General features: G+C 46.8%; 1 non-coding gene across 1 annotated transcript; it reads right to left on the minus strand.

Annotated features, from left to right (window-relative positions):
* Positions 1–13,517: 13,517 nt before the first annotated feature.
* On the minus strand, positions 13,518–13,590 carry TRNAC-ACA (transfer RNA cysteine (anticodon ACA)). The gene has a single exon. It is a non-coding gene; the product is annotated as a tRNA-Cys (tRNA).
* Positions 13,591–13,847: the final 257 nt, after the last annotated feature.

Raw genomic sequence — 13,847 nt, forward strand, 5'->3', positions numbered from 1 at the left:
AAAAGCCGACTTCACTCTCCTAAGGGAAAGGGCAAGTTAGTAAGTGGCGGAAGAAGAAACAGCTAAGCCATAGTTGGTAAATCCTACTGGAGTGGGGGCAAGTGATGGCCGGGAAGAAGATCAAACCCACTCATTACCTAGGAAATAAAACTCCTAAAAGCCAGGAGGGACAAGAAACTGGTGAAAGACGGGAAGTCAGGAGAAGCACCGAGCACAAGAGAGCCGAACACTCCTGTGTGTAGTGCTTTTGCAGAAGGGTACTTTCCTCAGAAAATCCTCTCAGGGGTACTCAGAGAGCCTGTGAGACAGGCCCTAAGGAGCTTGAGAACAAAGAGTAGGAAGCCCAACATCAGATTAGAAGTTGACTTCCTGGGGCTTCCCTGGTGGCTCAGTGATAAAGAATCCACCTGCCGATGCAGAATGGATTCGATCCCTGGTCTGGGAAGAGTCCACATGCCACCGAGCAACGAAGCCCGGGCACTGCGATGGCTGAGCCTGTGCTTAGAGCCAGGGAGCAGCTGCCCAGCCCGCGTGCCCTAGAGCCCGTGTGCGCAGAGAAGCCACCGCAGGGAGAAGCCCGGGCACCACTCCTGGAGAGGGCTCTCCCTCCCCGCAGCTAGAGAAACGCCCGCACAGCAGCGAGGACCAGGCACAGCCCAGATAAAGGAGTACAATGGCAAAACCAGAAATGAACTCTCCCACTGTCCCATCACTTCCATGAGGCCTCTCCCCGCAGCCACCAGGACGACCCCATCCATCACCCAAGGCGCCCACCCACGCACAGCTTTAGCAGACTCCACCCTGTCATTACCCGATCAGACGTGCAGTACAGTTCTAACACAAGCACAGCTCCTGAGATCCAGAGCTGACATCTAGGACTCGAAAGCTGCTGACACGCACAATCCCATGCCGCAGGGCCTCTGGAATCAAAAAGATCTGACATGGATCATGTGGGCATCACGGCCACCATGCATCCACAGCCCGGCACTGGCTGAGTACCAGGCTCACACTTCTCTGATGTAGTTTTCAGCAGGCAGGGTACACTTCTGTTGATCAGTGGTAAAATGATATGTAAGGCAAATCCATAGTCTTTTGTGGTCCACACGATACCAAGAAGACAGAAAACAGAGCAAGCACTTGCTTTTACTTTAAGTTCTACCCATAAAACCCAATTTCAAATGTGGTCTAATCAACCCACACTAAGAAGAGAACATTAAGGGCAAGAGGGTTAGCTTTTGGACTCAGTTTACATGGGTTCAAGTCCCACATCCATCACTGCTTGTGAAGTTACTTAACCATTTTGTGACTTGCTTTCCTCACAGATAAAATGGGGATAATAGTAATATTATTATTGAGTATTAAATGAGTTATACCTACAAAAGTCATAGTACATTACCTGTCACATAGTAAGCAAAGAATGTTTGGTCTCATTATTATATCATCATGTTATTAAATAGTATTGTGATTAAAAGCCAAGGCACCCAATTCTATTCAGGCTCAGACACTTAGTAGCTGCACAACCTGGTCAAGTTACCTGATGCGCCTTTAGCCTCAATTTCATCAACTGTGAAATGACATTAATGCCAGTACCTTCCTCACTGGGTTATTTTAACAATTAAATGAAAGAGTGGATTTAAAGCAATTAATGCAGGGTCTGTGCAAAGTTATGGCCCAGTAATTGTGAACTATTTTTATTATTATTTAATGAAATAGGCTTGACTTCATAACAAAAGTAAGATTTGAGAGTGTTTCAACTTCTTTGGTGGTTCAGTGTTTAAGACTCCATGCTTCCAAGGCAGGGGGCACAGGTTCAATCCTTGGTCAGGGAACTAAGATCCCACATACCTTGAAGCAAGGCTAAAAAAATTTTTTAAATAAATGAAAGATATGAGAATGTTTAATGTTTCTTCCCTGAAGTATAAAACTGACTCCTTTGCAGAGTCAAAGATCTAGGTACATGATTTCTTAAATTTCCTGCCTTAAGCCCATTTGATAAAACAGCATTTAGCAAACTCCACTTGGAAAGGCCAAGGCCAAAGAGAGGCCTCGGCCTGCCTCCAGATGGCAGCAGTTGACATGTTGAGCTTGGGAAAGCCCCTGATCACATCTCCAGTTAATCCCTCTAAAGCCGAGGGTCATAGTCATGTTGAATCCTGCTGGAGGATCTGAGATGCACTTGAAATTGCCTCCAGGGGTGAAGGTTTGGGACATAATCAGGACTGTGGTTTCAGGGCTCCAGTCTCTTCAAACTATTTGTGTGTGTGTTGGTATGCTCAGTAATGTCCTTCGACTCTCTGTGATCCCATGGCCTGTAGCTCACCCTCACCGGGCTACTTTGTTTATGGAATTCTCCAGGCTAGAATCCTGGAGCGGATAGCCATTTCCTTCTCCACTGGATCTTCCTGACCCAGGGATCAAACCCGAGTCTCTAGCATCCCCTGCACTGGTAGGTGGATTCTTTACCACTAGTGCCACCTGGGAAGCCCTTTAAACTATTTGAGTCACCTCAAATCAGCGTGTGTTTTTGGAAGGCCCAATTCATGCAAAAATAAGGGAAAAAACAACAACAACTATACCTATCCCAAGCACAATCCCCTGACACCACGACCAGAGGACACCCCTCTAAGCTTTAGGCTGCCCTGCCTGGAGGGCATTGCTGGCTCCTGGACTACTGCCCTCTAAAGTTTCTTGTGTTCAAATCCATCCCTGGGGCTGGGACTGACAGGGCCAGCAATGCTCAAACCGTGGTGCTAGAGAAGACTCTTGAGAGTCCCTTGGACTGCAAGGAGATCCAACCAGTCCATTCTGAAGGAGATCAGCCCTGGAATTTCTCTGGAGGGAATGATGCTGAAGCTGAAACTCCAGTACTTTGGCCACCTCATGCGAAGAGTTGACTCATTGGAAAAGACTCTGATGCTGGAGGGATTGGGAGCAGGAGGAGAAGGGGCCGACAGGATGAGGTGGCTGGATGGCATCACCCACTCGATGGACGTGAGTCTGAGTGAACTCCGGGAGTTGGTGATGGACAGGGAGGCCTGGCGTGCTGCCATTCATGGGGTCGCAAAGAGTCGGACATGACTGAGCGACTGAACTGAACTGACTGAACTGAGCCCAGGGGAGCAAAGCTTGCTAGGGGCAAAGATCCCTGAGTCTAATGTGATAAGAAGGAAAATAAAAGAAGGAAGCATAGGGTGGGATGAGAGGAAAGGGGGAAAGGCAGAAATGCGAAGCGGTGCTCCACGCAGCCTCCCAGGGCCCGCTCAGCAGCCCCCATTCCTTGGGTGGCCTGGCTGTCCTTTCACACTAGGCAGAGGCCCACTTGTTTTTGGTCTTCTCAGTCACTGAGTTCTGTCCTACTCTGTGAATCCCATGAACTGCAGCATGCCAGGCTCCTCTATCCTTCACTACCTCCCAGAGTTTGCGCAAATTCATATCCATTGAGTCGGCCATGCTATCTAACCATCTCATCCTCTGCCACCCCTTTCTCCTTTTGCCTTCAATCTTTCCCAGCATCACATCCTCAGTAATCCAAGGGCTAACGAGAGCCCGCTCATATATACTCATTTCTTAAACTTCTGTTAACATTTAAAATCTCTTCCAAATAGGTTGTCTACCAAAGAGAACAACCAAGAAATTGGCAGCTAAGAGTCTTATGAGTAGGGAAAATGCAAGAAAGATGTCTGTGTATCTGAGATCAAGGAGGTAATGCACGAGCCCTTCCCCTCCTGGGCAAGCTGGTGTCTGGGGATGTTAGTCATGGGAGGAGGCAGGTCAGGATAGGGACAGAGAGGCAAGGCTATAGCACTAGAAGCCTAGGGCCCAGACGGAGAGGAGCTGGGGCTTCAGCCTCATCATGCCTCTGGGCCCCCAAGATCCAGCTGCTTCTGTCTTTTGGAATTACTGGGACATTACGGGATGGAGAGTCTCTTCATCCGCAGGACATCAAGGAACAGCCTTCAGAGGTTGCTGATAGTGCCCCAGCTCCAGGTGACAGTAAATGCATTCATGGTGCCTTTCTGTGCTGTCAATCTGCCTGTTCCCAGAACCTCTGGGTGGAAAGGGAATTTCGGGGTCGCCTCGTGCAGTGCCTTTCCTTTGATAGACGCCTCCTTGTAACACCTCTGCCGAGATTCATCTGGCCAAATCCCTCGAGGGAAAGACAATTCACCTCCACCAGGTGGCCCGCTGTACACTGAAACACCACACTCAGGAGACGGCCTTCTCTACCCTGGGGGCAAAGCTGCCTCCTGGCAGCCAGATCCCACTGGTTCTCAATCTATCCCTGGATCCATAGCTAATGAGTCCATCCTTCTCCACATTCAGGACCAGCTTCAGACATTTGAAGAATGCCTTTATGCTGCCTCTATTTAAGGTCCCAGGGTTTCCCTGGTTGCTCAACTGGTAAAGAATCCAACTGTAATGCAAGGGACCCTGGTTCAGCTCCTAAGTTGGGAAGCTCCCCTGGAGAAGGGATAAGCTACCCACTCCAGTATTCTTGGGCTTCCCTGATGGCTCAGACAGGAAAGAATCTGCCTGCAATGTGGGAGACCTGGATTCAGTCCCTGGGTCGGGAAGATCCCCTGGAGGAGGGCATGGCAACCCACTCCAGCGTTCTTGCCTGGAGAATTCTCATGGACAGGGGAGCCTGGCAGGTCACAGAGTCAGACACAACTGAGGGACTAAGCGCAAGAACAATATAAGGTCCCAGCACACGCTTGCCCACATCTTTTCTTGAGACCAAATCTTGCCCAGTGAAAGTGAAAGTTGTTCAGTCATGTCCCACTCTTTGGGACCCCATGAACTATAGGGAATAGAATTCATATAGGTTATAGAATTCTATAGGTTCATAGAATTCTCTAGACCAGAATAATGGAGTGGGTAGCCTTTCCCTTCTCCAGGAAATCTTCCCAACCCAGAGATCAAACCTAGGTCTCCCACATTGCAGGCGGATTCTTTACCAGCTGAGTCACAAGGGAAGTCCAAGAATACTGAGGAGGGGAGCCTATCCCTTCTCCGGCGGATCCTCCTGACCGAGGAATCGAACTGGGGTCTCCTGCATTGCAGGCAGATTCTTTACCAACTGAACTATCAGGGAAGCCCAGTCTTGCCAAACCAAGATCCAAACTGTTGTTTACATCTCATGGCCTTGAGCCCCTTTACAACCTGCTCTCTCTCTACTCCAGACGCGTCAGTTTCACAATGGCTCTACTCAAACATGTACCCAGAAGCGAGCACAACGCTCCTCACATTTCTGTGTGCTTTGCTTTTCACCAGTGCACAGCAGAGCAGCAGAGCCAGTTTCCTTGTTAGAGTCAGCCGGTTTCTCTTCACCTAAACCCCTGATGGGGGGATGGTGCCCTTTCTGTTCACTGCGGTACCTGCTTCCCACCCCAGAGATAAGTCCACTGTCTGGCACTGGGTGGACAGTCAGGATATGCTTGTTTAGTAAATGGATGACACTTTGAGAATACAGGCCCATTCTCTGTTTTGTTTTTGTTGTAGTAATATTAATAGTTGTTGCTTCTTGTTAATAGTCAGAAGAAACAGTTTTATTTTGGGTTTATTAAACCCCATCCAAGTAGACATATCAACTAGACAGCTGGATAGACAGACAAGTATGGAGCTTAGAGGAGAGGTGAGGGCTGGAGAGAGATCGGACAGAAGTGAAGCTGCATCACTGCATGAAGTTGCCTAGGAATTCGACTAATTCAGGATTCCATGCTCTTTCCATGTGGCTTTCCAGAGCCAGTGACCATTAAAACAGAGAATATGGGCCTGTCCTCTGTGCCCCCCACACAACCCAAGCAGTAGAAACCTCAGGCCCGCTCACCTGCCCCTCCTCCATCCTCACCATCCCTGCGAGGTCTCTGTTCAGTACTGAATGGGGAATATCTTCCCTGCTTGTCCATGGAAACTCCAGAGGTGCATTCCTGGGAGTGACATGGTTACCTGCCACTATTGCTAGAGTCAGTCACTTCCAATCTAAAGCTAGTTTCTCTTCCAGAACATGGCTGGTATCTTAGAGATCAGCAAGTGAGCAAAGGGCATCCATGTGCTTCCTTCTCACATCTACCCACCAAGAACAGGCGCACAACATTGGAATCCTGGTGACGCATGAAAGACCAGATCCCCACGGTGGACTCCAGAGCCAGGAGTGCCCTCTGGTGGCCATAATAACGCCAACGATTATGAGAATAACACTATGAGCTAGTTAGTCAATCAGTGCCTGGAGAAGCGCATGGACAGGAGCCTGGCAGGCTACAGCCAATGGGTCGAAAAGAGTCAGACTCAGCTAAAGTGACTTAGCACGCACACACACAGAATAACTACCACTTATCAGGAGCATTTACTCTGAACTGGTCATGTATGGATGTTGGACTGTGAAGAAAGCTGAGTGCCGAAGAATAAATGCTTTTGAACTGTGGTGTTGGAGAAGACTCTTGAGAGCCCCTTGGACTGCAAGGAGATCCAACCAGTCCATCCTAAGGGAGACCAGTCCTGGCTGTTCATTCGAAGGACTGATGCTGAGGCTGAAACTCCAATACTTTGGCCACCTCATGCGGAGAGTTGACTCATTGGAAAAGATCCTGATGCTGGGAGGGATTGGGAGCAGGAGGAGAAGGGGACGACAGAGGATGAGATGGCTGGATGGCATCACCGACTCGATGCACATGAGTTTGAGTGAACTCCGGGAGTTGGTGATGGACAGGGAGGCCTGGCATGCTGCAATTCATGGGGTTACAAAGAGTCAGACACGACTGAGCGACTGAACTGAACTATGACTTGTAATAAAAATTTTATCCAGATTAACCCATTCACTGCTCATCCTAGCTATATAAAGTCCTACTGTTTTACTATTTTCCCCATTTTTAAAAATGAGAAAATGATCAAAGCAATCAGATGATTTACTCAAACTCATAAAGGGCAGAGAAGATTGACTTGTCTCCTCTTGGTCATCTATCCCCTTCTAACTCCTAAAGAAAGACATAAGGCATCCTAGAAAGAAAGGGGGAATTTAAATATATGTTTTTCACTTTAAAATATGTAAACACATTACATATTTTAGAAAAAATAGAAAGAAAAATAAATTGCCTATTGTCAAAACCATGTCAGCATTTAAAATGCTCCCTTTCCATCTTTTTTTCTTCTTTCCATCTTTTTTTTCTTAATTATAAGCAAGGTATAATATACATTCTTCACTGAAGGATATTCTTTAAGATTTTTTTCCCTCCAAGAATTTTTGGTTCTTAGATGTGATTTTCACATTTTTTAGTCAAAGCAATAGGGATTTCCTTGTACATCCAGCAAAGATTCTGACCTAGAGCTCCCAGATAAGAGCTCTGTAATATCCCAGCCTGCCCTGGGGTGCTACTCAGAGAGCCTGGGTTGCTATGGAGACTGGGGGTAGCATGAAACCTCAGGATACGTCATAACGTCAACCGTTTATGTGCACTGCCCTCAGAGTAGGTGTCCCAAAGGGAACTCTGGGGACTCACTTCTGTAGCTGGCTCACTTCTGTCAGCACAGAGGCTCTGAGCATGGAGAGCAATAGGGCAGCCATCCACAGGACCTAGGATTCTTGGAAAATTTTCCTCTGGGTGCCATAGGGACGTGGGTCTGTGGCAGCCCTCTCCCTGAATTTGTTTCACTTTTCTGCACTGTTTTTTGAAAAGCACCTTCCCCTCACCAGAAGCCTCTGTGCCTCCATCTAGGAACAAAGAGATGCTCCCTACAAATGCAGTCCCTGTGAGCATCCTTGCATCAGACTCCCAACTCTGTCCCTTGCTAGCTGTGTGACCTGGGTGCTATTTTAACCTCTCAGGACAGTTTCCTCATGTGGAAAATGAAGATGGTAATTGTTCATATTCACAGAGTTGCCAAGAGAAGTGAATAGACGTTTAGCTGAGTACCGAGTACACAGAAGGAGCTCAGTATACAGTGGCTGTTGTTCTAGAAACCTTCTGCAGACAGCTAGTGAAGGGGGGCAAAGAGCAGCTGTCTGTGCACTGGGTAGCTGGAGACCACATGTAAGTATGTGTCATTCATCTGGAATGTCCAAATTCCTGATTCTCTTAGTTCTATGCAAGTGCCAGAGGAGCGGAGACACTGCCTGAGTCCTCTCCTGATCCCTCTCTCTTCCCCCCTCTTTCCTGGGCCATTTCCCAAGAATACAGAGGACCATACCAGGGGTAATACTCAGACTCTGTAAAGACCTAGACTGAAGCAATATAGTGCCAGCCAAGGGCTTTCCAGGTGGCACAGAGGTAAAAATTTCACCTGCCAAGGCAGGAGACGAAGGAGACTCCGGTTTGATCCCTGGGTCAGGAAGATCCCTGAAGGTGGACATGGCAACCCACTCCAGTGTTCTTGCCTGGAGAATCCCATGGACAGAGGAAACTGGCAGGCTACAGTCCATGGGATTGCAGAGTCAGACACAAATGAGCGACTGAGCACAAGGAGCTGAAACGGAGTCTTTGGAGCTTCCTATGTGCCAGGCATTACCACCTTGCTTCCTGGATTGTGGGGAGGCGAAGGAGGGGTCCTAGGAGAGGAGCCTGGGAAGCTGGAGCAATGGAGAGAATACTCAGCAGACCCTGGGCAAGGGTTCCTTACCAACTGATATGGAAATGATCACTTTGCATTTTAACAACCAATATGGCCAAACTATCATGTACCAACTGATTTATCCCCAGGTGAAACCCCTGAAGAACATAGAGACCACAGACTGTGTTAAGCCCATCTGGGGCCCATGCCCGTTGCAGAGTGAGTTGGGGAGAAGGACCTCATTGCGCAAGAGACTGCTGCTGAGTCACTTCAGTCGTGTCTGACTCTGTGCTACCCCATAGAGGGCAGCCCACCAGGCTCCCCCGTCCCTGGGATTCTCCAGGCAAGAACACTGGAGTAGGTTGCCATTTCCTTCTCCAATGCAGGAAAGTGAAAAGTGAAAGTGAAGTCGCTCAGTCGTGCCTGACCCTCAGCAACCCCATGGACTGCAGCCTTCCAGGCTCCTCCGTCCATGGGATTTTCCAGGCAAGAGTACTGGAGTGGGGTGCCATCGCCTTCTCCGGCCCAAGAGACTACTCAAGTGCTAAAACTCCCCTATCCATGTCATGCCTTGCTGATGCAGTAGGAAGAAGGGACCCAGAAGTTGGATGATCCTAAGTCAAACACCATTGTGAATTTCTGCAGTGGGTTATCAGTGCTGACAACCCCAGAGACTGAGCCAGTAGGAAGAATATACCAAAGCTAAAACTGCAGCCCAACACCAGCCACTTAGGCCCATTCAGTCTTTCATTCCACTAATACTCGTTAAGTCTACATTAAGCGCCAGATGCTATCCTGTGGGCTGGGACTACAACAGTGAGCAAGACCCACAGCGTATCTGTGCTCATGGAGCCAGACACAAAATTATAATACAGGGAGATACAGTGGGGAAAAGAGAGGGTGCTAAGGGAGCAAAGGAGTGTACCTAATCCAGAAGTCTCGCTGCAGGAAGTAATGTCTAAGCCAAGACCTGAGGATGAAATGGGAGCTAGCCGGAAGAAGAGGTGGGGGAAGCATGTGCAAAGACCAGAGACTGGCTGAACCATCAGTAGAAGAAAACGGTTGAACTGGAATTGAATATAATCATGCTGTTGTGTCAAGTTTGGGGTGTAATTAATTCTAACGTGGTCCTTGCTTTTGCTTAACCAGAGAATGGCTTGGAAAGACTTGTGTGTGTGTACTTCTGCTTAGTCACTAAGTTGTGTCTGATTCTTTGCAACTTTGTGGACTGTAGCCTGTCAGGTTTCTCTGTCCCTGGGATTCTCCAGGCAAGAATACTGGAGTGGGTCGCCCTTCTTCCTGACCCAGGGATCAAACTCTGGTTTCCTGCATTGCACGTGGATTTTTTACCATCTGAGCTACCAGGGGAGCCATAGGAAAGACTATACCCCTGTAAATCAAAATTTCCAAGTCAAACGTGCAGGTTGGTAGGGACACCAAGTTAAGGGGTAGTGTCGCAAGGGGCTAAGTCCTGAACTGTGGATCACATAAACTCAGGTTCAAGTCCTGACTCTACTGACCTTGGCTAAGTTAATTCAGCCTCTCTAGGCAGTAATTCTCTCATTTGAAAATGGAGAATAATGTTGGTATCTACTCTGGAGCCCAGTAGTAGGTAGTGTTCAAATGAGATAGTATATGAAGTTCTCAGCATGATGAATGGTATGGGGTTGATTCTCATTATTAAAAATACTTTTGTGGAATCCACTCCTAACTTAAACATTATTCTGTACCCAATAATCCCAAGTGTGTTTTAGAACAGAAGTCCAACCTAATCCAAACATCATAGCTAATAGTTATTGAGAATTTACATAGACCTGCCCAGACCTACACTCCTTACATGGGTTACTTTAATTAATCCTCATGAAAACCCAATAATGGAGGTGCTACTGTTTTCCAGGTTTCACAAACTGGGAAACCAAAGCAGAGAAGTTTAGTAACTTGCCTCAAATCATTGAAAGATGAAAAAATCCAGAACACTGACAATACCAAATGTCAGCAAGGATGTGGAGAAACAGGAACTCTCACTCATGGCTAGTGGGAATGCAAACTGTTATTGCCACTTCAGAAGACAGTTTGGTAGTTTTTGACAAAACTAAGCATTTCCTTCCCACATGGTCCAGCAATCATGTTCCTTGGCATTTACTCAAACCAATATCCACACAAAAGCCTGCACACAGATATTTACATGTAATTGCCAAACTTGGAAATAACCAGGGTATTCCTCAGTAGGTGAATGTGTAAATTGTGATATATCCTGACAATAGACTATTAGCTGGTGCTAACGAGAAATGAGTTATCAAGCCAAGAAAAGGCATGGAGGAAACTTAAAAGCATATTACTAACTGAAAGAAGACAATCTGAAAAAACTCCATATTGCATGATTCCAACTATATGACATAAACAGCAAAACCATGGAGACAGTAAACAGATCAGTGGTTGCTTATTACAAGAGAGGGAGAGATGAATAGGCAGAACTCAGGATTTGGGGGGCAGTGAAACTATATTCTGCATGATACTACAACAGGGAATACATTTGTCCAAACCCAAAGAATGAACCCCAGCACCAAAAGTGAACCCCAGTTAGATAATGGACTTTAGGAGAGAATGATGTGTGAATGCGGGTTCATTGATGGTAACAGATGTGCACTGTGGTGTGAAATATCCATAGTGTGGGAGGTAGTAGGGGGTGAGTACAGGGCTATACAGGAACTCTCTGTACTTATTGCTCAGTTTCCCTGTTCAGTTCAGTTCAGTCTCTCAGTTGGGTCTGACTCTTTGTGACCCCATGAATCTCAGCACGCCAGGCCTCCCTGTCCATCACCAACTCCCAGAGTTTACTTAAACTCATGTCCATCGAGTTGATGATGTCATCCAGCCATCTCATCCTCTGTCATCCCCTTCTCCTCCTACCCCCAATCCCTCCCAGCATCAGGATCTTTTCCAGTGAGTCAACTCTTCACATGAGGTGGCCAAAGTACTGGAGTTTCAGCTTTAGCATCATTCCTTCCAAAGAAATCCCAGGGCTGATCTCCTTCAGAATGGACTGGTTGGATCTCCTTGCAGTCCAAGGGACTCTCAAGAGTCTTCTCCAACACCACAGTTCAAAAGCATCAATTCTTTGGTGCTCAGCCTTCTTCACAGTCCAACTCTCACATCCATATATGACTACTGGAAAACCATAGCCTTGACTAGACGGACCTTAGTCGGCAGGGTAATGTCTCTGCTTTTCAATATGCTATCTAGGTTGGTCATAACTTTTCTTCCAAGGAGTAAGCGTCTTTTAATTTCATGGCTGCAGTCACCATCTGCAGTGATTTTGGAGCCCCCCCAAAATAAAGTCTGACACTGTTTCCACTGTTTCCCCATCTATTTCCCTTGAAGTGATGGGACCAGATGCCATGATCTTCGTTTTCTGAATGTTGAGTTTTAAGCCAACTTTTTCACTCTCCTCCCACTTTCATCAAGAGGCTTTTAGTTCCTCTTCACTTTCTGCCATAAGGGTGGTGTCATCTGCATATCTGAGATTATTGATATTTCTCCTGGCAATCTTGATTCCAGCTTGTGTTGCTTCCAGTCCTGCGTTTCTCATGATGTACTCCGCATAGAAGTTAAATAAGCAGGGTGACAATATCCAGCCTTGACATACTCCTTTTCCTATCTGGAACCAGTCTGTTGTTCCATGTCCAGTTCTAACTGTTGCTTCCTGACCTGCATACAGATTTCTCAAGAGGCAGGTCAGGTGGTCTGTATTCCCATCTCTTGAAGAATTTTCTACAGTTTATTGTGATCCACACAGTCAAAGGCTTTGGCATAGTCAATAAAGCAGAAATAGATGTTTTTCTGGAACTCTCTTGCTTCTTCGATGATCTAGCGGATGTTGGCAATTTGATCTCTGGTTCCTCTGCCTTTTCTAAAACCAGCTTGAACATCAGGAAGTTCACGGTTCATGTATTGCTGAAGCCTGGCTTGGAGAATTTTGAGCATTACTTTACTAGCATGTAAGAGAAGCAAAAAGCCAAGGAGAAAAGGAAAGATATAAGCATCTGAATGCAGAGTTCCAAAGAATACAAGGAGAGATAAGAAAGCCTTCTTCAGCAATCAGTGCAAAGAAATAGAGGAAAACAACAGAATGGGAAAGACTAGAGATCTCTTCAAGAAAATTAGAGATACCAAGGGAACATTTCATGCAAAGATGGGCTCAATAAAGGACAGAAATGGTATGGACCTAACAGAAGCAGAAGATATTAAGAAGAGATGGCAAGAATACACAGAAGAACTGTACAAAAAGGATCTTCATGACCCAGATAATCACGATGGTGTGATCACTCATCTAGAGCCAGACATCCTGGAATGTGAAGTCAAGTGGGCCTCAGAAAGCATCACTACAAACAAAGCTAGTGGAGGTGATGGAATTCCAGTTGAGCTGTTTCAAATCCTGAAAGATGATGCTGTGAAAGTGCTGCACTCAATATGCCAGCAAATTTGGAAAACTCAGCAGTGGCCACAGGACTGGAAAAGGTCAGTTTTCATTCCAATCCCAAAGAAAGGCAATGCCAAGGAATGCTCAAACTACCGCACAATTGCACTCATCTCACATGCTAGTTTCCCTGTTAATGTAAAACTATTCTTAAGAAAGTGAAATTGCTCAGTCATGTACAACTGTTTGCGACCCCATGGACTATAGCCTACCAGGCTCCTCTGTCCATGGGATCTTCCAGGCAATAGTACTGGAGTGGGTTTGCCATTTCCTTCTCCAGGGGATCTTCCCAACCCAGGGATCAAACCCGGGTCTCCCGCATTGTAGACAGACACTTTACCGTCTGAGCCACCAGGGAAGCCTCTTAGAGCCCTCTTAAAAAGTGAAAGTGAAGCCACTTGATCGTGTCCGACTCTTTGTGACTCTGTGGACTGTGTCCATGGGATTTTCCAGGCAAGAGTACTGGAGTGGGTTGCCATTTCCTTCTCCAGGGGATCTTCCTGACCCAGGGATTGAACCCGGGTCTTCTGCATTGTAGGCAGATGCTTTACCATCTGAGCCACCAGGGAAGTCTGAAAAACCAAACAAAACACAGGCTTCACAACCAGAAAGTCTGGCAGAATTTACCTCTTTAACCACCATACTATCCAATTTTTTTTTTTTTTTTCCTGAAGGTTTGTGGGATCTTAGTTCTCTGACCAGGGATTGAACCTAGGCCCATGGTAGGGGAAGCACAGAGTCCTAACCACTGACCTGCCAGGGAAATCCTCTCCAGCTTCTACCAACTTTTGATAGAAGTTAAAAAAAAAAAAAAGAAGAAGAAGAA

The sequence above is a fragment of the Ovis aries genome, chromosome 3, assembly GCF_016772045.2.
Source record: "Ovis aries strain OAR_USU_Benz2616 breed Rambouillet chromosome 3, ARS-UI_Ramb_v3.0, whole genome shotgun sequence".
Lineage (NCBI taxonomy): Eukaryota > Metazoa > Chordata > Mammalia > Artiodactyla > Bovidae > Ovis > Ovis aries.